This window comes from Nannospalax galili, unplaced genomic scaffold (genome assembly GCF_000622305.1).
Source record: "Nannospalax galili isolate Female #2095 unplaced genomic scaffold, S.galili_v1.0 scaffold84, whole genome shotgun sequence".
NCBI lineage: Eukaryota > Metazoa > Chordata > Mammalia > Rodentia > Spalacidae > Nannospalax > Nannospalax galili.
Window position 1 is genome coordinate 902,364 of NW_008352272.1, and position 23,677 is coordinate 926,040.

The 23,677-nt window shown below is 43.9% G+C and overlaps 1 protein-coding gene across 2 annotated transcripts in view; it reads right to left on the reverse strand.

The window, feature by feature from the left end:
- Window positions 1-23,262, reverse strand: part of Tnrc6a (trinucleotide repeat containing adaptor 6A) — a 208,528-nt gene extending 185,266 nt beyond the window's left edge. Inside the window, exon 1 of one of the 2 annotated variants that reach the window (XM_008849205.3) lies at window positions 22,987-23,262. The gene's annotated coding sequence lies outside the window, so the exon portion shown is untranslated. The remainder of the gene's footprint in view (window positions 1-22,986) is intronic. The other variant, XM_008849202.2, reaches the window with a different exon arrangement.
- Between the last annotated feature and the right edge of the window lie 415 nt (window positions 23,263-23,677).

Sequence of the window (23,677 nt, forward strand, 5' to 3'; positions counted from 1 at the left end):
CCTCTATTGGACTGGCCTGTGGCCATGTCTGAAGGGCATCTTGATGAGTGATATGTGGGAGGGCCCAGCCCACTGTGGGTGGTTCCACCCCTGGGCATGTGGACCTGTGTTGTGTAAGAAAGCAGGTTGAGCAGGGGCCAGGGGAGCAAGCCAGTAAGCAGTGTTCCTCCATGGCCTGTGCTCCAGCTCCTGCCTCCAGGTTCCTGCCCTGAGTTCCTACCTTGGGCTCCCTGATGAACTGCGACCTGGGAGATGTAAGCTGAATAAACCCTTTCCTCCCCAAGTTGGTAGAGGTCAGAGTGTTTTGTCACAGCAATGAAGAAACAAACCAGGACAGTGTCCTAGTGTTCAGCAATTCCCTCTGTTGAATTTATAAGTCAGCTTTGTTGGATGTCTGAAACTTTAAAAGACTCACATTTGTAATTGTACTTAAAAATGCCAACACTAAGGGGATATTTATTTATCAAGTTTGTAAATGATGTTAAATATTTAAGAGAATTTGCTGTGTCAAATTGACAGGTTAACTCAGCTTGATGCAAGAACAAATAAGTGGTCATTAACTTTAGATGAGATGCACTAAATTTTTAAGTGCAATAGTGGGATCTGTGAATTATGTAAAATGCCTAGGAGCCACTAGGTTTTTAGATTTACAATTTCAATAAATTGAGTATTACTTAAAATACAAATAACCCTGAGTATTACCATCCATGGCCTGCGGCTTAGTGACAAGTGTGAACAGCATTTGTTGACTATGTGGTGTCCGGAATGCTCCATCTTACACCAGTCTCATGATTTCACCCTCTGAGTTTTGATGTCAACTTTCCACAATGCACCCCCACCCAAATTTCACCCAAATGACATGAAAATATATACATTTTTACATAGAAGTCCATCATTACCCCAAACAAGAACGAGAACCGGCAGCAGGTTGGAGATAGTGAGGAATGCCTGCAAGACAGGACATGTAAAGTTTTAAATCAATGGCAGAACCATGGTAGGAAAATGTGATGCTAAACGGTCCTGAGGGAAGATTCTTCTTCCCAAGGAGGCCTCTGGGAAATCCAGGATGAAGAGCGCACTGATATGAAGACTATGCTCTCTCTCACTGGGCTCATCACTGGGCCAGGTGCTGTCCTTCCGCCTGTCAGAGCCAGGACAAAGCATCCCAGGACTACTTTTCTGAGGGAATATATAATCTGCTTGGGGAAAGGCTCTGCACTTGAGGCTTAGCCGGGATTGGGAGGAAGACTCTTTTCTTTTCTTTCTTTTCGTATTTTATTTATTATTTTTATTTTATGTGTATGAGTGCCTTGCCTGCATGTATGTGAGTGCACCCGTGTCATGCAATTCCCTAGGAGGTCAGAAGGGGGCATCGAATTCCCCTGGAACTGAAATTACAGATGGTTGTTAGCCACCGTGTGGATGCTGTGAATCAAACCCAGGACCCTGCAAGACCAGCCAGTGCTCTTAACTGCTGAGTCATCTCTCCAGCCCGTTTTTCTTAATTTACTTCTTTTTCTTTCTTTCCTTTCCTCCTCCTTTTCTTTTTCTTTCCTTCTTTCTTTTTTGCTTTCTTTCCTGTGTGTACAATGTGTATGCATGTATTTGTGTGTATGTGCATGTTGGGGGGGGCATGTGGAAGCCAGAGGTTGACACGGGTGTCTTCCTCCACTATTCCTCACTTTATTTTTTTAACATGTGTGTGCATGCGTGTGTGCGTGTGTGTGCATGCACATGTCACGGTGTGTTTGAGGTCAGAGAACAACTTTTGAGAGCCGGTTCTCTTCTTCTACAATATGGCTTTCAGGGATTTAACTCAGGTTTTCAGCCTTGATAGCAAGCGCCTTGACCACTGAGCCATCTTGTCAGCCCTCCACTTTTTTTTTTTTCCTTTTTTGAGACAGAGTCTCTCACTGAACCTGGAACTTACTGATTCAACAAGACTAGCTGACTGGAAAACCCTGGTATCTTCCAGCCTCCACCTCCACAGAGCTAGGATTATGGGCCTGTGTCCAGTTTTTTACATGGGTGCTAGGGATCCAAACTCAGGTTCCCTTAACCAAATGAGCATTTTACCAAATGAGCCATCTCCTTAGCCCTCCAGACCCTTTTTAAAAATAGAGCCTCAGAAACAATAAGGATGGAGCAGTGCTTGACCCAAATCACAGACTCGTGCATGGCTCTCCATGACAGGAATGGCCATAGGACTGTAGAAGGCCAGCTATGTTCTAATTAACACTGGACTACAAGAAGAACACAGAGCCATCTCGAGAATAGAGGCTGCTTGCCCTGGCAACACATTTACCTCCATCCTTTATAATGCCATGAGTTGGCTCCTAAAGGAAGAATGGGGATTTTCATTGGATTGATGCTCCACCTTCCAAAACTTTGAACTCTAGGTAAAAAATGTTATGGATCTGTGAGAAACAGCCTCCATAAAGACTGTTAAGACCTCCACCTTCTGTGATGTCAGGAAATCTAAGATAAATTATGACAGGTCAGATGGGATTCTGGAGTGCTGGCAATATCTTATTTCTTAATATAAAATGTTAAATTTTGAGCTGGGCATAGTGGCCCACACTTTTAATCCCAGCACTTGGGAGGCAGAGGCAAATGGATCTCTGTGAGTTCAAGGCCAGCTTGGTCTACATAGTGAGTTCCGGGTGATAAAAAAGCCAAGAATAAATGCTAGACTGGTGATTCTCATACCTGGCTGTTCCTTAGGACCACCTGAGAAGGGTAGGAATGATACTGATGTCCAGAGCACACCCCAGACCAAATAACTTGAAATCCCTGAGGTGAGGGTAAAAGATGTGCATCTAATACCTACTATATCCTAGAACAATAAAAACACAACTTCTGTAAAACATCAACCACAATAACTGTTACTGGGTTAAATTTCCCCATTAAGAGAATTCAAATGGCATTTCTAAGACCCAAGTTTTATTTCTCAGGTCCTTCACCTCAGCATTGGCTCTGTTCTGAAATTCCTGTGGCTGTAAGGCTTTCACAGTAAATGAGAACATCCTCTTAAGTTCATGTTCAGGGGAAAGAACCTTTGAATTTGTCCCAGAAGTCTCAGCAAAAGTGTCTCAGGATTTTTAAAAGTTATGATCATGTATTTTCCCTGAGACAGTCACTGTGATTAGGAATTTTGACTGTCCAGTTGAAGACAGATACACACATATTCTTTTCCCTGAACTTGAGGTGAAGTCATCTCTATTAGAACTACAGAGTGTTGGGGAGAGGAGGCACCTCAAGCAAACCCTAGAAACTACTAGCAGAAGTAGAAGATGAATGGAAACTGTGCAGCAAAAAAGAAAGACTTGCATAATTGAATGTTATCCTTTGGTATCATAGGTCAGTTCCAGAGCCAGAAGAACCTATGGATATAGACTCAATTCCTTTACATAAAATGATGTAATGTTTGTATGTACACCGCATATACTTTAAATAATCTCTAGATAACTTACAGTGTCTAATGCAATGTACATGTAAAAAATGTTGTTACAGTGTATTATCTAGACAATAACAGAAAAAAAGTGCATATGCAATGCCAATGAAGTTCTTTTTCAAATAATTTCAATCTGGTTGGTTGAATTCATGGATGAAGAACACATAGATGGGGCAACTCTACGGATTTAAAGCATCAGAAAATGAATGGGACTAAACGAAAGTGGGTTAGGTTGAAAGTGGGGATTAAGAAATTAAAGCTGGGGCCGGGAAGAGTAGAGCCTCAGAAACGGTAGGGATGGAGCAGTGCTTGTTCTAAATCACAGACTCATGCATGGCTCTCCAAGACATGGCTCAGTGGGTAAAATGCTTGCTGTGCAAGCCTGAGGACTTGAGTTCAATTTTCCAGAGACCAAAGAAAAGCTGGGCGTGTAGTGAATGGTTACCCCAATGCTCCCATGGAGACATGGGAGTAGAGATAGGAGGGTCCCTGGAAACTTGTGGAACAGGATGCCTGATGCAACCTGGTGTATGTAGTGGCGAGACACTGGCATGTACACATTCACACATATGAATGCGTGTGTGTGCGTGCGTGCATACACACACACACACCCCCCAAATGGACAAACAAACAAAAACAGAAGTAACAGCAGGTTAAAGAAGTAATCCTGTTTTATTGGCACCATAGGTCCTAGCCTTGCCTGCAGCTGGGAGACTGCAGAGGGAGCCAGTGGACGAGCTGAGTCAAAACCCACGTCTCTCAGTTTATCTCCTAGCCCCAGGCATGGTCTGAAACTCAGACCTCTCCTGTGTTTATCCACATACTTGCCTTCTGGACATGATCCGAGGTATCTAAGAGGCAGTTCAAACTCATCATGTCCAAAAAGGAATGTAATCACCAACCTCCTGACTTTTCTTTGCTAATAGCCCCATCCTCTAGGCCCAAATCTAGAAGCACCTTCTTTATTAACACTTAACAAGGCTGTAATCCAATCATTTAGATAATCTGTTTGAATAGCTATCACTCCCACAGGACTGGGTCCATGAGAAGTTGGCCCATGATAGCCTTTGCATTTTTGTTGTCCACATCTGAGCCTAATGACTGACAGCAGACAACTGGAATGTTTGTGAAGAGATTCAAGTCACTGGGCGTGATGGCACACGCCTTTAATCCCAGTGATTGGAAGGCAGAGGCAGGCGGATCTCTGTGAGTTCAAGGCCAACCTGGTCTACATAGAGAGTTCCAGGTCAGCTGGGGCTACAGGGAGACCCTGTCTCAAAAGGACCGAAAAAAATTTTTTTTACTTAAAATGAATAATAATTGTATTATTATTCTATTATCTAATTCTACTTATCTCCAAAATTTTAATTTCACGGTTTGGAAATCAATTTCATATAGCAAGAGATAAACAGACTACTTTACAACTACATGGTATTTGATTTTGGATAAGTAGGAAAAATTTGTATAGTATAGAGTAGCCCTATTAAATAGAAATATTTAATAGGGGGCTAGAGAGATGACTCAGTGTAAGAGCACTGGCTCCTCTTGTGGACAACCTGGGTTCATATCCCAGCACCCACATGGCGGCTAACAACCATCCATAACTCTGGTTCCAGGGGTTCTGATGCCCTTTTCTGGCCTCTTGCAGACACCAGGCACACATTCAGTGCACATACATACATGCAGGAAAACACTCATGCACATAAAATAAGAATTTAAATCTTTTAAAAAATCATCTTCTTTGTCGTAATAACTAAACCACGATTCATCCCAACAATCACAATAAACGAAAATAATCCAAGCATTTGTGCGAGGCATGGTGGCCTTTAATCCCAGCACTCGGGAGACAGAGGCAGGTGGATCTCTGTGAGTTCAAGGCCAGCCTGGTCTACATAGCGAGTTCCAGGCAAGCTGGGGCAACAGGGAGACCCTGTCTCAAAAAGACCAAACCAAACCAAACAAAAAACAACCAAGCATTTTCCCTACTAGACACCACAGGCTAGCAAATAAAAAGCCCAATACCAGGAATGGGTTCCCTCTTTTGGAGTTGCTGACTAGGGAGGTCCCATAAACTTTCAACCAATACTGGCTATTATCATTGCTCTTGGTTACCCTCCAGAACTTGACAGGAAGACCTTATTGCTGAAGACTCTTATATATGACACTGTATATGTGTATCATAGTGCAAACATGGAGAAATGAAGCTGATACTGACCTCACAGCTTCAGCTGTACTAGCTAGCTTTCAAACGTTGGAAGGTGCTATGCATGCTACAGAAAAGAATAAAGTAATCATCAGCCTTACCCTGCAAGCTATAATAATGGCCTGGTAAGATATGCTCACAGGTGTGATAGTGGCACAAATGTTTTGGGAGTAACCAACCACTTTCTGATTGGATTTAAGGCCCACTTCACAAGATGGAGCCCATACCTGGTATTGTTATCAGGGCCAAGAACCTGTGGCTGGATATGTCACAGGCCCTAGGGGGGAACCTACTACTATTATCCTGCTAAATGGACAGAGTATTAAACCGACTCCTAATCCAACTTATTGTTATACCCATGGATTAATGCATCTCTCAACTCTCACCAGAAAAGCTTTGTCTTTATCATATGGTGATAGAAAATAAGAGACACTGGAGTGCTTGGCCCTAAATGGGACACATATCACACCTTTTCCTCCCAAAACTCAGGAATCACTGTGCAAGAGGGATCAGAAAGATTCTAAGAGTCTGAGGTGGTAGATGAATATAAGAAAACCATGTTTTCCAGACACAACAGGACAATTACATGTATGAACCCACAGTGTTTGTGAGAACATGTTCAAGACCTGCAGAAGCCCAAGCAAGACAAATCCCAGGAGGAGGGCAAGATGCCTCAGCCTATTGAGTCTAATTCGTGTTCCCAAATTCTCTTGGGTAGGTATTCATTCCCTTGAGCCTTGTCACCCTTAAAGAAAACTGAGTCTCCATCTCCCAGCAGCTATCAATGGTCAATAGTTCCTCATTAGGCTGGGGCTTCTTGCCTACCTCCCCCAGCACTGATGTAAATGCTGGGTGGTCTACCTGTAATCCAGCACATGGGAAGCAGGGACAGGGGATCCCTGGAGCAAGATGACTAGCTAAAGTAGCTGAGTCAATGAGCTCTGGGTTTAAGTGAGTGTGGTGGTTTGAGTGAGAAATGTCCCCACAGGACCATGTATCTGAACACTTGGTTCCCAGTGGGTGGTGCTGTTTGGGAGGTTATGGAACCTTTAGGAGGTGTAGCCTTGCTAGAGGAAGTTGTCACTGTGGGCAGGCTTAGGGTTATAGCTTCACCACTTCCTGGTTTACCTCTCTTTTCTTGTCCCTGCTGGCATGCTGTGCCTTCCCTGCCATGATGGATTCCAGCCCTCTGGAACTATAAGCCAAAATAAACTTTCTTCTATGAGTTGCTTTTGGTCATGGTGTTTATCACAGCAACAAAAAACTAACAAATGTAGTTAGAGTCCTTGCCTCAATATATAAGGTGGATAGTGGCACCTGATGTCAACCTGTGGCCTCTACACACATGTGCATACCCACTTACCCACACACATGTGAACATGCACATATGCATGCCAAACACACACATGCAAAAAACACATATATTTTTGTCTTTATGTCTCTAAGTCTGGGCTAATGACATGTCCCATTTATTTCTGTTCCATTAAATTAGAAAGTACTAACAATACTTGCTTTTTCAACCCTGGCAATTGGTGGGGTGACAGATGTCACAGCCAGATCACCCTTATATCCAATACTTACTTTTTAATAAGGTGGCAAGTATTTGGTGGCCCAGAGGTTGGTTCCATACCTACCTAGAAACAATGATGGGGTTTCATGAAAGGTCACTTTTCACTAGTATCTAAGTCAAGGAACATAGCTCAAAAGCCGAAAGGTTAGGTTTTAAAAATATTTTATTATTTTAATTGTATGTATATGAGTGTATTGTCTGCATGTGTGCAAGTGCACTCATGTTGTGAAATGCCCATGGGGGTCAGAAGAGGATGTTGGATCCCATAGGATTGGAGTTACGAACAGTTGTTGGCTGCCATGTGGGTGCTGGGAATTGAACCCAAGTCCTCTGCAAGAATAACCAGTGCTTTTAGCTGCTGAACCATCTCTCCAGCCCAAGGTTAGATGTTTTAACTCAACACACAGCTAGTTGATGATGAATTTTTATTTATTTTTTATTTATTTATTTTTTAATTAATTATTTTGGTTTAAAAAGGCTGGCCTTGAACTTACAGAGATTCACCTGCCTCTGCCTCCCGAGTGCTAGGATTAAAGGTGTGTGCCACCATGCCTGGCTTGTTTTTTATTTTTTTTTAATATTTTATTATTTTTATTTTATTTGCACGAATGTGTTGCCTGCATGTATGTGAATGCACCTGAGTCGTGCAATGCCGTGGAGGTCATCCCCTGGAACTGGAGTTAAGGACAGTTCGTAGCCACCATGTAGGTGCTGGGAATCGAACCCAGGTCCTCTGCAAGAGCAGTCAGTGCTACAACTGCTGAGCCATCTCTCCAGGCCTGCAGATGAATTTTTAAAGCTTTTGTTTGTTGCTTTTGTTTGGGTTTAGCCCTGGGAAGAATTTCTTCATGTTTTCTTGCATTTTGTATAGTTCTTAAATATATGGCCCCTCATATGTCAAATAATGATATGTCTTTTCTTCACCAAAGAATGAAGTGTTAGGAAAGGGCCAATGCCTGCCACCAAAGCTTCTACGTTGAGTTTAATTTCCTGGTGTCTTATCCTCAGCACGGAATGTCCTGTTATGTCAGATCCTGCTTTCCAAGCCACTGACCATAGCGTGTTGACCCACCACTTGAAATCACAGATAACATCTTCCAATCTTCAACAATGACAAGGACCAGACCTATGATGCCTTTTATGACATTATTAACACTGTAAAGAAACTGTAACACTTCTTCATTTCAATTATTCTCACGAGTCTGGTCCCCACCGGAAGGCTAGTACAAATCACACAAAATACATGCAAAGGCACATGCTCTGTGACAGGACTAGTGGTGCTAACAATGTTCATCTTCAGTGCTTACTTAGGACCAGGTTGCATACTGTTAGCGGCAGCCTGCCTCGGCAAGTGGAGCACCAGTGGCCTAGCACTCAGATACAACGATTTTTGAGTAGTAACATGAGGTAGTAAGCATCCTTGTAGCTATGCCCTCATTTTAGCACTCTTCCAGTTCTGAGCTGCTGGCCATGTGGTTGGCCGAGGCCCAGTGAGATGCTAGCAAATGTGACCATGCAGAGATTGTGTGTGTGTGTGTGTGTGTGTGTGTGTGTGTGTGTATGTTGTATGCATGTGAGTGTATGGGTGTGACTGCCCATGCACGTGCATGCAGAGGCCAGAGAAAGATGGCGATTGTCTTCCTCTTATTGCGTTCCATGCCTTGAGACAAGATCTCTCACTGAGCCAGAAGCTTGCCAATTGCTTAATAGGCTGACTGGCTAGTGAGCTCATGGAATCTGCCTGTCTTTGCCGCCCCCCTCCGCCCCGCGCTGGAGTCATAAAAATATATAGCCATACCTGGTTTTTTGTTTGTTTGTTTGTTTTCATGTACTGAGGACTTTTTTTGAGATAGGGTCTCCCTGTAGGCCCACCTGGCCTGGAACTCACTATGTAGATCAGGCTGGCCTCAATCTCACAGAGATCCTCTGCCTCCTTAGTGCTGGGATTAAAGGTGTGTGCCACCACACTTGGCAGTGCTGGGGATTTTAATTCAGATCCTCATGCTTACAGAGCAAGAGCTCTTACCCACTGAGTTACCTCCCCAATCCCCTATGGAGTGATTTGAAAGTGCTTGCTCATCTTTGACACTGCTTTTACTGTATGGCCATGCTTGGGCTAGCCTGCACAAGGATGTGACCTGTGGAGTGGAGTTGAGCTACCTCAACTGTCCTAGCTAACTCTGTCACAAAAAAGAACCTTGCCAAGAATGTCACAGCTACACACATAACCCACAGCCATGGGCCAGCTTCATGACCATGTGACCTTTGCAATTACAGAGGACTCTGTGCTAAAACCCCATGCTTGACTTAATGCTCGCTGGCCATCACCTTGACATTCTTAGTAATTTTTGCATAAGAAGACCTCACGTTCACTTTTGCACTGGGCTCTGTGGAGTAAGTAGCTGGCGCCCTGTAGTTGATCTCTGACCCTTGAGTGAGCCTGGCTGAAATTCAGATAATCGCTCTGCCATTGTACACATGTGGTAAGAGCAGTCTCATTCCTTAAGAGCCTGGGTTGTGTCCCTTTCCAGCACAGCAGCAATACATACACCAAAGTTTTATCAACACTGGTTCAAGTACACTTACCTATGTCACATCTCACAATACTATGGATTAAATGGAAAATAGCAAGACAGCATCTAGATTTTGGTTTCCAGTGAGAACCACGTCTCCTAATTACCAAGCGTGTCTTTTTTCTGCCCAGTGCTAGGGACTCAACCTTAAGTCTCACCCAGGCTGGGCAAATGCTCCACCAACCTGTATTCTCAGCCATTATTTCTCACTTTTTATTTTGAGCTAGGATTTCACTAAATTCCAGGCTGGCCTTGAACTCAACTCTATAATCCAGGAAAGCCTTCAACCTGTGACCTTCCTGGCTCAGTCTTCCCAGTAGCTGGGATTACAGGCCTGTGCGTTCAGACCCTACTCTGTATGCTTTTCTCACTTACATGTGTACTACATGGATGCAGCATTTCTATAGCAATGGATTCGTTCACATAAGACACAATACTGGCTGGGGGCATAGGTTTGGCACGTTTTACTTCCTTACCCAGTATTTTTTATTGGTTCGTTTTGTTTTGGTTTGGTATTAGCTTTTTTCGACAGGTTCCCATTATGTAGCTCAGGCTGGCCTGCAAGTCTCTGTCTTGCCAAGCATTTTGCTTGTTGTGGGGCTGGCTTTTCAAGCATGTTGACAAAAGTATGATTTGCATCTGACTTTTCTGGTTTTTTAAAAAGTTTATTTATTTTCTGTGTATGAATATGTTGCCTGCACGAACGGAAGTGCACCCATGTCGTGCAATGCCAGTGGCGGTCAGAAGAGGGCACTGGATCCTCTGCAACTGGAGTTAGGATGTTTGCTAGCTACCATGTGGGTGCTAGGAACTGAACCCGGGTCCTCTGCAAGAACAGCCAGTGCTCTTAATGCTGAACCATCTCTCCAGTCCCACTTTGCTGGTTATTTTTGTTGTCTTTTTTTAAAATGTGGGTATATGATGTATGTGTATGTGCTCATATACTTATACGTGAATGTGGGCATGTATGTGCCATGGTGCACGTGTGGCGATCAGAGGCCAATCTCGGTCAGTGATCCTCACTTCCACCTCATTTGAAGCAGGGTCTCTTGGTGTTCACTGCTGTGTACACCAGGCTAGCTAGCCCACGAGCTTCTAGGGAGTCTCCTGTCTCTCCCATCTTAATGTAGGCGCCCTTGGATTATAGATGCATGGTATCTGCACCTGGTTTTATGTGGGTTCTGGGGATCTGATCTCTGGCTCTCTCGCTTGCCTAGCAAGAGCTTTATCTACTGAACCATCTCCCCAGCTCTGCTGTTGTTTTCAATTTTTAAAAATGAAACCTGGCACGAGTGAGTTCAGAGTAAAGGTGCTCGTCACCAAGACTAACGACCTGAGTTCTGTCACTGGGACCCACTTGGTGGAAGAAAGGGAGCATCAACTCTCAAGTTGTCTTCTGACCTCCACACGTGTACTGTGGCATGTGCATGCCTGCACATATATATACACACACATATAGACATTCAAATAAATAAAATCAAGAAATGTAATACAAATAAAAATCAAATTATGCTTTAAATGTGAATGCTTACTAAACCAGAAACTCAACTTCTTTTTAAAGTGCAGGGGCTAGAACCCAGGATCTTAATCACACTGAACAAACACTGCTCCATTCCCAGCTTATTTTACATTTGACTGATGAATATGGGCTGATCACACAGGTAATTCTACTTTGGAAATGACGTGAGATCTCCGGCCGCGTCTTCAGGCTACCCGACAAAGTTGCTAATGGAATGTGCGGTGGAGACCATCTCCTGTTCAGTCAAATCCAATTTCCAGATCTGCACAGCCGCGTTTCCCATTCACACTTTCCCTTTCAGCTGCTGGGGTGAGATCATCGCGCTCACACAGGCTTTTGTCCCAGCAGATCCAGAAGTTTTGTTCCCTTTGCTTCTGCGCTGTGTGGTGGACTACTATTTTTAATCATTGCTTTTACACTTCATTGAACCACTTTTTAGTCATTAATCTATTTTTGTTAACCAGAGCCATAACACCACCTAGTAGTAACAAAGAAAGCAAAATTTACACAAATAAACAATGATATGCAAATGGTAGAGTTAAGATAAACTACGTCCTACGCACTGAATCCCAAATGCATCCTGTTAAAGACTGACCACCGTGAGCCTGGTGCTTTTGAATCACTATTAACACAACAGTATTAATAAGTTTTTATCATTTTGCCATTTCTAACTTAGGAGATACTTAAGTGAATTTTTTTTCTACTATGCCACAGAAACTGTCCAACAACATGAGGCCTGCATTATAAATTGATTACATTTTAGAAATGTTGACTTTAAAAAGCAAGTCTGGGTCTGGGAAGATAGCTCAGTAGTAAAGCGCTTGCTGCATGAGCGTGAACACCTGAGTTCAATGCCCAGCGCCCACTTAAAAAGTCAGGCCCGGTGCTGCACCGGTGATCTCAGAGATGGTGAGATAAGAGGTGGAGAAAGTGAATCTTTGAAGCTCTCTGGCCAGCTGGACTCGGCAAGGCTCTAGGCTAATGAGAGACCCTGTCTCAAACAAAAGGTAGCCAGAACCTGAGGAACGATACCTCACTGTCCTCTGAACTTCCCATGTACTTGTAAGTGCACAGACATGCACAGACACAAAAAGTTTGAGTTGTTATTATTGAGGCAAGATCTCACTATGTAACCCAGGCTGGTCTGGAACTTACAGTCCTTCTGCCTCAGACTCCCAAGTGTGGGGATTATAGGCATGTATCACCATGCACAGCACAGCCTGAAGTCTTGGACGTGGTCCACAAGTCATCCCATCACCCAGCCCTTGACTACTGCCATGATAGCAGCTGCTGCACTTTCTGCATGCCAGATCTTTACTGTGAGATCAGACCAAATTGATTCCCTTATTTCAAACTCATGCTAGCGCTAGGAGGTAGTACTAGGGAAACTCAGGCTCGAAGAGTTACTTGCTCAAGGTCATGGAGCTGCAATCTGATTTCAGACTTTCTAATTATTTTTTTTAAACAATGTTTTCACATGTGCATCATGTGGAGGAACACATGTGCCTGCATGTGTGTGGAAGTTAGAGGACAATTTTTGAGAGTTGGTTCTCATTTCCCACTATGTGGATCCCAGGGATGGAACTCGGCTTGCTAGTCATGGTGGCGGGCACTCTTCTGTGCTGATCCATCTTTTTGTCCCCTTTTGAATTCTTTTGTTTTGTTTTGGTTCCTGAAACAGGATCTCACTAGCCCTGGCTGGCCTGGGACATACTATGTAAACCAGGCTGGCCTTGAACTCACAGAGATCCACCTGCCTTTGCCTCCTGGGTGCTGGGCTTATGGTGTGTGTCACCACACCCGGCTGCCCTTTCCAGTTCTTAATGCCCAGGTTAGTTGGCCTCCTACCCTGTTTCTTTAATGTCCTTTTTTTTTTTTCCTCTGCATGCTGACCTCCCTCTGCCCATTCTTCCTGTTTTCTCTATGCTCTCGTGTTCCCTGCAGGGCCCCTTCGTGCCCCATGCCCTGCTGTCCTCCAGTGAGCTTATTTTCCACTTCTGTGCCTATCTTATCCTCTCCATCTAGAACATTCTCTCAGCTCTTCTCCTTCTATCATCCCGTGCACTTTAACATGCTCTTCTCATCCAAGAACGGTCTCTCTAAAGGTCTTTTCTTCTACCCACATCCTGGGGTTTTTACCTTGTCTGCTGCAACAGCAACCTAGATTTTGTTTCTTTCCATTCTCTAGACAAAAATGTGAAGATGTTTAGAGTGACAGCTGAGTTATTAAGAGTCCCAATATGACAGAGCATAATTTACTACACTACATCCAACTGTTCCCTGGTCTGCCGTTAGTCGACTCTTATTGACTTAAGCCTCAATGAATAGGCAATTCCTGACCTTCGAATGTTATTTGCAGGCACCGGGAGAAGAGAATTAATTCTCCTTATCTATTATAGCAGCCAGCTAACTTCATGAGACAAAGAGAATATATTCTGTTTTACCATCTCCAGTTTACCCACAACAACAGGGACAGTTTCTAATTTCCCTAACTCCAAAGATAGTTAAGGCATCATTATAGATATTTAGAAAATACAATCCTGTCAAGGTTGCAAGACTATTTCTTTAGATCTGATGGTTATTAAAAAGTCTTAAAACAGGTGTGGTGGTGCACGCTTTTAATCCCAGAACTTGGGAGACAGAGGGAGATGGATCTCTGCGAGTTCAAGGCCAGCCTGGTCTACATAGTGTGTTCCAGGACAGCTGGGGCTTACAGGGAGACCCTGCTTCATAAAGACCAAAAAAAAGGGCGGGGGGCAGAGATTGTAAAAGTCTGAAGGAGAGGAGGACTGGAGGGAAGCAGTGTCTTGTGGACATGAAAGAACAGCTGCACTCATGAACTCACAGCAGCTGTGGTCGCCTCCACAAGACCTGACAAGATCAAGCCAGTCAATGTTCCAGCATGGAGGGAGGAACGGTTTACCAGCCCCACCCCTAGCTGAGGAAATACTGACAACTGATGGCTTCTGGGGGATGGGAGGGTCAGTTTTCTTTAAAGGTGGGCCCATAGGGTGACACCACTCCAGTGGATAGACCCACACTCATGAGCAGATGGGCAGTGGATGAGTACAATTATTTTCTTATTATGTGTATGAGTGTTTTGCCTGCATGTGAGTACACACCATGTGTGCACAATACCCACAGAGGCCAGAAGAGGGTGTTGGATCCCCTGGAACTGAAGTTACAGGTGGTTGTTAGGCACCATGTGGGTATTGGGAACAAAACCCAGGTCCTCTGCAAGAGAGACCAGTGCTCTTAATGGCTGAACCATCTCCCTAGCCCCTCATGGATTATTTTCGTATGCTTGTTTGTTTGAGACAGGATCTCCCTGTAGCCCCAGGTGTCCTGAAACTCCCTATGTAGACTAGGCTGGCCTCCATCTTACAGAGATTGTGTTCTTGTTTGTGCTTTATTAAGGGTGCTGACTGAGCTCATCTGTTAGGAACAATTATAGGAAGCATCTGTTGAGCACTTTGCCTGTGCCAGGTACCACACTAGTTATTTTACGTAGCTGTATTTTCAGTTTCCTAACTGGGGGTGTCTGATGCATGCATGCATGAGGTCAGAGGTCAATGTCAGTGTCCTCTGTCATTCTCCACCCTGTTTTTTTTTATTTACTTATTTATTTACTTTTGTTTTATGTGTACGAGTGTTATGCCTGCATATGTGTAAGTGCACCCGTGTTGTGCAATGCCCACGGAGGACAGAAGAGGATGTCAAACCCCTGGAACTGGGGTTACAGATGATTATTAGCTGCTATGTGGGTGATGGGATTTGAACCTGGGTCTTCTGCAAGAACAGCCAGTGCTCTTAACTGCTGAGCCATCTCTCCAACCCCTCCACCCAATTTTTAAGTAATTATTTTTTATTTTTATGTGTATGAGTGTTTGGCCTGCATATATATAAGTGCACCTGTGCGATGCCTGCAGAGGCCAGAAGAGGGTGTCAGATTCCCTGGAACTGGAGTTACTGAAGGTTGTTAGCCACCATATGGGTGCTGGAAATGGAGTCCAGGTCTTCTGAAAGAGTAGCCAATGCTCTTAACCACCTCCAGCCCATCCACCTTGTTTTTTTGAGACAGGGTCTCTTACCAGTCCTGGATTGGGTTCACTGCCTGGCCAGCAAACCCCTAGGCTCTTTCTGTCTCTACTTCCCAGTATTAGGACTACAGGCATCCTGCCGAGGCTGGCTTTTTACAGGCGTACTAGGGACCCAAACTCAGGTCCTCGTGCTTACGTGGCAGGCACTTACCCACTGAGCCATCTCCTCAACCTAAATTTTGTTTTCTTGTTTTTTTATTTTTGAGACAGGGTCTCACCGGAACTTGGTATGGAGATCAGGCTGGCCTCAGACTCAAAAATCTGCCTGCCTCTGTCTCCTGAATGCTGGGATGGATTAAAGGTGTACACCACAACACTCAGAAAAAAAAAATCTTAAGATAAAAACAGGAAGACCAAAACAAAACAAAGAACAAAAATATCTTAAAAGTTTTAGAAGGAAATACAAAATTAAACTCAAAGAAACTTGAAGGAAATACTAAAGTCAAGAAATTAGTAAACTAGAAAGCAAACATATAGGATTAACAAAACCAAGAGTGGGTACTTCTTTTATGGATTTCTTAAAAAAAAATTATTTTTTTGAGACAGGTTCTCCCTGTAGCCCAGGCTGGCCTGGAACTCACAGAGATCCGCCTGCCTCTGCCTCCTGAGTGATGGGATTAAAGGTGTGTGCTACCAAGATGGCCAAAATTTATTTTTAAACTCTTTTTATTTATTCTTGATATGTATGTGAGTGTGTGTGCACTTGTGCCATGGCACGTGTGTAGAGATCAGACAGGTTTAGGTTCTCTCCTTTTACCATGTGGGTCCCAAGGGTGGAACTCAGCTCACTGGGCTTGGCTGAAGGCGCCATTACCACTGAGCCACCATCATACTGGTCCAAGAGTAGGTTCTTTTAACAAAAAATTTTGTTAAAAAAAATGTCCAGGTGTGGTGGCACAAGCCTTTAATTCCAGGATTCAGGAAGCAGAGGCAGGTGGATCTCTATGAGTTTGAGGCCAGCCTGGTCTACATAGTGAGTTTCAGGCCAGCTGGGGCTACAGGGAGAGCCTGTCTCAAGAAGACAAAAAACAAAACAAAACAAAACAAAAACTATAATGAAGCCTAATTCTTTGCAATTTAATTTTAAAAAAAGGTTGGTTCTTTGAAAAACTTAAGAAAAATGGATAAATGCTTGGTAAAAACTGATCAAGGGAAGTCAGGATAGATAAAAAGAGGCATCATTACAAAGCCCACAGATGCAGAAAAATACTACACTGTTATGAGTGGCTTCATGAAAATAAAATTGATCATTATAGTGAAATGGGCAAATGCCCGGGAAAAAAACGAAACAAAGCAAAACAAAACCCCTCATTCAAACAAGAAGAAAATCCTGAGTTATATCCATTAAAGTGAATTAATCCATATTTGTAATTTTTCGATGAAGAAAACTCTAAATCCCAAAGGCTTCATAGAGAATTCTATTTAACATTTGGAGAAGAAATCTATTAACTGTACACAAACTCTTTCAGGGAAACCATAGAACAGCAACAAATTTTCCTAACTCATTTTAATGAACACAGCATATGCTTATTATTGGATCTGGTAAGATCATTATCAGAAAGGGAAATTACAGGGATAGTGCTCCCATGAACACAGAGTAAAATTATGAGTGCTTGTAGACCAATTTAAATCTCGAAGTATAATATAAAAATATAAGCTAATGTAAATCCACTAACATACAAAGGGCGCTACATGCTTAAACTGGGATCGCATCAGAAGGCAACATCTATTTGACATTCAAAAGTTAAGTACGTATCATTTAGTACTACCAAAAGTAGAGAAATTATTTTAGTATTTCAAAAATCAGAGAAAGAACATTTGGTAAAACTAAAAAAAACAAAAAACAAAAAACAAAAAAACGAAACATGATCAATACAAAACAAAACTCAGAGCAAAAGAGAAACAGAAAGGAATCTTTTAATCTGACAAGAAACAAATCAACGAAAATCCCTCTGGCAAATGGCTTTCCTAATTTCGTCATGTTGAGCTCTTCCTCTGTGAGATGAGGAGACTGGATAATTGTTTTCATTTTTATTACATTTTATTAGCAGCTTTAGCTGGTACAGCGAAGGGCTGGGAAGCAGCAAAAGCTGCTTGTAGACAGCAGTTTGGCTTTTTCTCATAGAGGTGAATTTTTGCATGCTCTGTGACCCAGTACATCTGCATGCAGCCTAGGAAAATACTTGCACAAGTACACAACAAGGCATGCCCAAAGATGTTTACAGTAGCATTCTTCAGAAGAGCTGGAAACTGGGAAAACATCCCAAATGCCAATCAAGAGTACTATGATAAATTGTAGTCTGTGCACATAGCGGATAGCTCTACACTGCTGGAAATGAATGAATTATACAGCTACATAAAGTAACACGGTCAAAACTCAAACACAGTTGGAAGGAGTAAATAGCATACTGCTTAGGAATGCACACATGCATGATAAAACTATAAAGAAGACAGATTATTATAACAAACGTCAAGACACTGGTCCCCTCTGAAAAAAACAGTTGGAGAGTTTCTTAGATCCTGTGTGGCTGAAACAGGGTCTTTTGATTTTAAGGCTGCATTTATGTATACACTTTGTACATGCTTATGTATATTTCATTTAAAATGTTTTTCCAAAAACAATTTCCATTATATCTAATTGCCATCTTACAGAAAATACAAAGGAATGTATTAAATAACACTGACTGGCAAAGTCCAGACTTTGGGAAAATCTAGAGACCAAGTGATTCTGTTAACACAAAATTCTAAACAAAACAAAAAACCAACAACAACAACAAAAGAATAAATTACAAGAGACTTTAAGAGACACATTAGCCAATTGCACATGGTTTATGAAATATTCAAGGATTTGATAACTGCCAGTGTAAGTGCACCGAGTGGCCATCTCCTGATAAGGATTGACTCTTAATTCGGAGGAATGTGGTGATGGCATGGTAGTTATGTTTAAAAAAGCGGTCCTTGATTCACACTGAAGGACAATCGGGGACACAAATTAGACTCTATAGGCCTTATTATATATATAATAAAGTACAACAAATTGGGCAGGGGGGCAGTAAGGGAAGAGGATCTAAATACCATCAAATTATATCAAAATTGCAAAACTTCAATAAAAATGTCTTAAAAATCATGCCAGGCCGTGGTGGTGCATGCCTTTAATCCCAGCCCTTGGGAAGAAAAGGCAGGTAGATCTCTGTGAGATCAAGGTCAGCTTGGTCTACATAGTGACTTCCAGGTGGGCTAGGACGAGGGAGACCCTGTCAAAAAAAAGTTTAAAAAAATAAACATAAAGGGGGTCCTTGAAGCTGGGGGTGTAGTTCCATGGTAAAGTGGCTGCTTGGTATGCAAAAGGCCTGGGCTCAATCTCCAGTACTGCAAAAAATTTAATTAAATTTTAAAAATATAAGATCTGTATATTTTAGAGGTAGTTAAGGATTTAAATGTAAATTCATACCATGTCTAAGCTTTGATTCAAAGCAGTCCTGGTGGGAGGGGGAATGGAGAAAACAAGTGTGGCTGAGTTGGAAACTGCTGATGGTTAATGACAGTGTAGGTGTTACTACTATTCAGATTTATATAGGTTTGAAATTTTGAATAATAAAAAATAAAATAAAACCCAGGGACAGGTGTGTGTCAGGGGGACGAACACTGATTAAATCAAGATGTTTTGAAAGGAGAATAAAAATAATTGAGTATGGAATTTGGGGGTTCATTTATCTTATCTTGCTCAGAATACCATCATTTTTTTCCCACAAACTAGACCTGCACTTCTCAAACTTTAATATGTATAGGATTCATCTGAGCATCCTGTTTAACTGAAGACCAGGATACAGAGGGCCTGGAATGGGGCCTGGCAGCTTGCATTTCCTGAAGTGTTCAGGTGATGCCAATTCAACTATTGCTGCCAGGAGGAGTGGTTCTCAGTTTCTTGGAAGAATTAGGTTTTTGGTGGTTGGGTGTGGTGGTACATGCTTATAACCCTAGTACTCGGGAGGCTGAGTCAGTAGGATCTGGGGTTTGAGGCCAGCCTGGCTCTTTCACCTTGTTGTAGGTTCTATTGCTCTGAGGCCCTCATTCTCCATCACCCCCTCCCCCAGTTTTGTTCCCACTGTGGTCCAGGTGGAATCTATGGCTCACCTTTCATTCAAGGCTTTCCCCTTCTCTCTCTGTGGGATTTATCTAACAAAACTTCAACCTGAGTGTCCTCTAGTAGCTCCAGGTACTTAGGCCCAACCAATTAAAGGTCACTGGAAAAAAGCCACACAATTTTAATAAGGACTCTGCTTTGCCCCTGTCCACACTGCCTGTGTTAGCGCACTTCCTTCCCTGTCTTCAAAGTGACCATTTTACCTTGTGTCCCGGCGGCACACGGCCCAGCTGACGTCTCCCTTACCTGCTCCCCGCTGGACTTAATGGACCACTCTTTGATTTTCCTCCTTCCTGTCCACTTTGCTCCCTGGCGCCTCCTTTATCTTATTTCTGAGTATCAGAGCAGTCTGGGGTTCCAGTATGCCCCCCTTTTTTCTCTCTTTATACTCTCTCTAAACGACCTTAACTGGTGTTCCAAATTTCCATACTAAGTGCAAGCCTCTTTGAGAGTACCCTGCAGTTTATCACATATCTCACTGATATTTCACAGGGAGCCCCAGTATAACAGGTTCAATGGGAAAGCATTACCTTCTTCCTACCCTATTGTCCCCCAAATACTCTGATTCCCTCCTAATTTTTCCACCTTAGAAAATGGCATTATCAGTGTAGGGGACTTCTTTTATGGATCACTTTTCTTCAACCCCTATATCTAATTCATCTGTAATACTCTTTTGAAATAAAGATTTATTTTACTTTTAATTATGTGTATGTATCTGTGTGTGGCTATGTGTACATAAGTGCAGGTACCCGGGGAGTCCAGGAGATGGTTCAGATCCCTTGGATCTGGAGTTACAGATGGTTGTGATCCTCCTGATGGGGGTACTGGGAACTGAGCTTGGATCTTCTGCAAGAGCAGTACATGCCCTTAACTGCTGAGCCATCTCTCCAGCCTCTGTACCACTTTTTATTTCTATCTTTGCACTTTTCCTTTCCACTTCATGGCTTACACTAAACCGCTTTCCTTTGTTTCCTCCCAAAGCTGCATACGACTACCTCAGGTCCTTTGAATGTGCTATTGTCTTGCATCGAATGCTGAAACACTGAGTTCTATCTGAGTCAAATTTCATTTCAGGGCAACATCAAACATTTTCCTGAACTCTAAGACATTGGCAGATAATTGTGTGAGGAGAGCTTGCTCTGCTACAGCCCACCTACTCTAGATATTCTCTGATCACTTTCCTGATCATATTCACCCCTTTATTACCCTCTCACCCCTTCCATGTCTGTGGACTGCCTTCTTCCCAACTAGTCCCCATCCTGCTTGTGTGTGTGTGTGTGTGTGTGTGTGTGTGTGCACAACGAACAAGCACGCACACAGGTCCTGTACAGGCTGCCATAGCTGTGGTGTGCTCACGATTGCAATGTGTTTCACAGCACTCCTCTTCACCGTCTGGCTCTTACAGTCTTCCTACCTCTTCTTCCACAATGTTCCCTGAACCTTGGAAGGAGCTACACAGATGTTCTTCTTAGGGCTGACACTCAGTGGTCACTTACTCTCACCACTTTTCACCAGTCACTAGTCTGCATTAACTGTCACCCACTGAAGAAGCCTCCACCAATTTCAGTGTCCCTGCCAACAGCATCCCTCTGAGCCAGACCACTCAAGAGCTGCCAGCTCCCAGGCAGCCCACTGACTGACCAGCTGGACGAGACAGAACAGACAAGTGCAGTGTGGTCCATATGATCTTAGCTGTAATGGCTGATTCAGAATGCAGAGCTACAAAGGGTTCTTGTTTTGAGCTACTATGTTGAGGTGATTTGTAGCCCAACACAAATTGATGTACCTCTTGAGGAAGTTCTTCACACTCCAAATCCAATTCCCTGCTTAAAACGCTTTTGTGGCTGCTCATCAATCCTGGGATGAAGCCTAACTTCCTGAGGAAGGTCTACAGAGCCCCCACTACCTGGAGGAGAGTACCCCATTGGCACAGTCCCACGTATACGGCCTGATGAGCCCACAGGCTTCCTTGTGGGACTGATTCAGTCCCACCACCAGGCCTTTACCCTTGCTCTTCCCTTTAACTAAACAGCTTTTTGACCCTTTGCCTTGGCTGTCACTCCTGTCTCAGACCTCAATCAAAGCATCACATCATCACAGAGGCCTCCTCTGATCATTCCCCCCCTTTCCCCACTTTTCAGGCTGAGATTCGCCTTCCATGCTATATTCTCGTCTTATTTTCTTTCTTAGCAAACACCTTGGGTTGAAACAGTAGGTTATCGTGTATGATGACTTGCTTAATAGACTGTGGGAGTACAGGCCTTGTTTTGTGCACATACACAACCATCAAACCTGCACAGTACCTGTTGCGTGGTAACTGTTAGATGGCTGGGTTTTTTTGTTTGTTTGTTTGTTTTTTAGGCATATTTCCATGGTGGTTAACTGTGTAGGCTCTGGAGAAAACCTGCTGGGGCTCAAATCCCACTCTGTCATTTATAGCTGAGTGACTTTAAGCAAGGGAGCTAACTCATCATTCTGTGACTCGGTTTCCCATAGGGGCTCAAGGCAGCACCCACTTCCAGAGCTGCTGATGGGACTGAGCTCTGTAATTAGTTTCCTGCTGAACAGATTTCTACAGGGATGCAGGCATCTTCCACTTGCTCTGTGCCCACAGAGGCTGCCGTGATGGAATTCCTATCACCTTCCCCATGGCCAATTTATCAGCCAGCTCTGCCTGGCTCTGTAAAGGTATGGCCTCCAACTCTGAGCCAGCTCTGTGAGACCCCAGCAAGGCCCTGGGTACAGGATTTTGGCTCCCCCTTTGCAGCCTTTATGTCTCTTAAAAAGTCAAACATTTGGGGTCTCAGAGCTTTGTCTCCAGAAGGCTGTCACTGCATGCCTCCTGTCATCTGCTGATTCCCTAGCTGGACTGGCATCTGGGGTTAAAAGACAATCTCCAAAAGCAGTTCTGATAGCAATAAGCTCCATGGAGCTTACAGGAGACCATTAATACATTCCCAGTCTCCAAACCCTTAGAACCTGATCTTTCTATTCCTGGGCAGAAATGACACGAAATCAGGGTATTCAAAACAAAAACATAAAAAAGGTCTTAAAAGCAAGGTGAAAGGAACATGTATGAAAATGAGAGCGAGAGAGAGACACACAGAGAGAGACAGAGAGAGAGAGAGAGAGAGAGAGAGAGAGACAGACAGACAGACTGAGAACGAGGCAGGAAGAAGGTGAGAGGTGCTGAGGTTTGGAGGAGATGGCCGGCAGAATGACAGGCTAGGAACCAGAGGAGACGGTAGCTGCCTGGTCCTCTCCAGCAAGACCCAGGGCAGCACCCAGAGCTCTGCTCCCCGGAGCTGGGGTGCTTCCCTTCCAGTCCCCTTCCACCCTGCCCTGGGAGGGTGTTCTGTGCATGCTTGATGAGACCTTTGAGGACAGCTTCCCAGATAATTGCTAAAGTGTTCCGCAACTTACCAGGCTGAGAGTCAGTGGGCTGCGGAGTGATGAGGGGGCACAGCTCCTGGGGGAGCCCCCAGCACAGGGGCCTGGTCTCCAGGTACTCGGAGCTCACAGGCTACAGGACGAAGGGTTTTCCATTCAGTCAGGCACCAACCCAAAGGTAGGGAGAGCCAGACCAAAAGGCAGAGAGGAGGGGAACCTGCTTGTGTTTTTGTATTTAAATTGTTTTTGAGCCCACGTAGCCCTGGGAGTCACATGCCGCCTCCAACATCACCGAGGCCATCACATGATACAGGTCCCCCATCATGTGATGAGAAAAAAATCTGCCTAACTTCAGCCCCCCACCCCCACCTCTGCTCACAGACTGACAGACGAAGTGCTTCTTGGAGGAGCCCCCCCCCCAAATCAGTGACAGAGGAAGGGATGCAGACGCGGAACTCTCAGCCCATTGAACGCTGCTCTTGATGAATTGTTAATACGCCTCCCTCTCTTCCTAAGCAACTGCGCCTTGGAGCCGTGCCAACCTCATTTGAATTCCAGCCTTTGTGAATAACTCAACTGCAGCCACCGTTGCCCCAGCAATCGCAGGGCGCTTGAGCTCGACCATCCTGCCTCGTTCTGGGGAACCCAGCTGGCTGTCCCCTCCCCACCGCTTCCAAGCCTCGTCACAGACCTGGGGGCGGGGCGTTGCAGAAGGGGAGCCGGT